Genomic DNA, 2,847 nt, shown 5'->3' on the forward strand with positions numbered 1-2,847 from the left:
AAAGAAGCCAAAAACACACAATGGAGAAAAGAAAGCCTCTTCAATAAATGGTGCTGGGAAAACTGGAGAGCCATATGCAAAACAATGAAACTCGATTATGGCTTGTCTCTTTGTACCAAAATTAATTCAAAATGGATCAAAGACCTAAATATAAGATATGTAACAATAAATTACATAGAAAACATGGGTACTAAATTCATGGACCTTGGCCATAAAGAACATTTTATGAATTTGACTCCAAAGGCAAGGGAAGTGAAGGCAAAGATAAATGAATGAGACTACATCAGACTAAGAAGCTTTTGCACAGCAAAAGAAACTGACAACAAAACAGACAAACAACTAAATGGGAGATGGTATTTTTAAACAACAGCTCAGATAAGGGCCTAATATCCAAAATATACAAAAGAACTCACAAAACCCAACAACAAACACGCAAACAATCCAATAAAAAAATGGGAAGAGGTCATGAACAGACACTTCTCCCAAGAAGAAATACAAATGGCCAACAGACATATGAAAAGATGCTCATCTTCACTAGCTATTAGAGAAATGCAAATCAAAACTACAATGAGCTATCACCTCACACCTGTTAGATTAGCTATTATCAACAAGACAGGTAATAACGAGTGCTGGAGAGGCTGTGGAGAAAAAGGAACCCTCATCCACTGTTGGTGGGAATGTAAAGTAGTACAACCATTATGGAAGAAAGTATGGTGGTTCCTCAAAAAACTAAAAATAGAACTACCATATGACCCAGCAATCCCTCTACTGGGTATATACCCCCCAAACTAAAAAATATTGGTACATAAAGACACATGCAGCCCCATGTTCATCGCAGCATTGTTCATGGTGGCCAAGACATGGAAACAACCAAAAAGCCCTTCAATAGATGACTGGATAAAAAAGATGTGGCACATATACATTATGGAATACTACTCAGCCATAAGAAATGATGACATCGGATCATTTACGAAAATATGGATGGACCTTGATAACATTATACGGAGTGAAATAAGTAAATCAGAAAAAACTAAGAACTGTATGATTCCATACATAGGTGGGATATAAAATTGAGACTCATGGACATAAATAAGAATAAGGTGGTTACCAGGGGGAGGGGAAGGGAGGTGAGGGAAGGTATAGAGGGAGGGGAGGGGCATAAAAGAAAATCAAATAAAAGGTGATGGAGGACAATTTGACTTTGGGTGATGGGTATACAACATAATCAAATGTCAAAATGATCTAGAGACGTTTTCTCTGAATCTATGTACTCTAGTTGATCAATGTCACCCCATTAAAATTAATTGTCTAAATAATATTTTTTTAATGTAAATGGACTAAAACCCCCAAGTAAAAGGCAGAGGTTGTCAGCTACAGAGGTGAACATAAAAGATGGTTAAAAAATGATACCATGCAAACAATAAGCATAAGAAGACTAGAGTGGTTATATTAATAACAGATAAACTAGACATGAAGACAAAGGGTATTAACAGAATTAAATAGTGACATTCCATAATAATAAAATAGCTAATGTATTAGGAAAGTATAAAATTGACAAGCATGTAGGGCCTATAGTTGAACTTCAAAATGCATGTTATAAAAATTGAGAGACTTGAAGATGTCAGCTAGACTTATCACAGTGATCATTTCACAAAATATACAAGTGTTCAATCATGATGTACACCTGCAACTAATATAATGTTATATGTCAACTATATCTCAATTTGAAAATAGAATGGACATGGAAAAAAAGTAAAAATAAAATAAAGGGTGAGAGCCCCAATTATAATTGAAGAGTCTCTCAGCACTTTATACAAGTCAACCAAAAAATCAGTAAGGAAACAAGATCTGAACATCATTAACCACCTGACCTCAGTGACAGTTATAGAACACTAAACCCAACGGCTGCAGATTCTCATTCTTTTCAAGGGCACATGGAATATTCATCACATTAGATCATGCTCAAGTCTCAAGTGACATCAGCAAGATGGTGGACTGGGAGGTGCCAATGCTTGTCTCCCCCACAAATGCAACAAAAACAATAAACAACCGCATACCAACAAAAATAGCTCTAAAGTATATACAACGAAGCAGCAGCAGAAACCCTGCAGAGGACAAAAAAACAAGGGTGGATGCAGAGGAAATGTGCCTTTCCCTCTCCCTCAGGACAGTGCAGAGCTCTCTTCCCCACAAGACATGTGCTGAGCTCAGGATCTGGCCCTACCCAGGCTCCTGGACACATGGCCTATATCCAGGTTAAGTCACGCCACAACCCAGCAGAAAAATGGAAGGAAAGGGACCAGACCCTCAAGGAGCCAGAAGACCTCAGGACCCCCAGCAGCATGCCTGGGACCAGATTCTGGAGGAAGTTTGATTCATGGGTCTGGGATACCATCAGCTTATGCCTTGCAAACCAGAGGAGCCACCCAAACCCCAGTGTCCACAGTCTCTAATGGTGTCCACTACAGAGGCATGTTTGGTGTCCACATGGCTGACCTCAGTCTCCAGCCCCTCTGGAGGTCAAGCTGATACCATGAGACCCAAAGCCCCCACCCAAGGTTATGTCCCAAAGCCCTACCATCAATCACTCTGTTGGTATATATACCAAGGCCCCCAGGCAAACAAAGACCAGGATATTCCAAGGGCTTAGTTAAATTATTTGCGACAGGGCAAGTAAGCCCTGGAGTCCAACTTGTAAGCCGGACAGTCTCTGCTCAGCACTTAGTGAAAGTAGATAAGGAATCAAGCTCCACAGCAACTTCTCCAGATCCTCCCTTGGAATGGAGCCCTTGACCCACATCAACTGGGGCAGGGAATAAACCCCACGTGCTGCCCTGGATGGAGAAG

The sequence above is a fragment of the Saccopteryx bilineata genome, chromosome 6 (genome assembly GCF_036850765.1).
Source record: "Saccopteryx bilineata isolate mSacBil1 chromosome 6, mSacBil1_pri_phased_curated, whole genome shotgun sequence".
Taxonomy (NCBI): Eukaryota; Metazoa; Chordata; class Mammalia; order Chiroptera; family Emballonuridae; genus Saccopteryx; species Saccopteryx bilineata.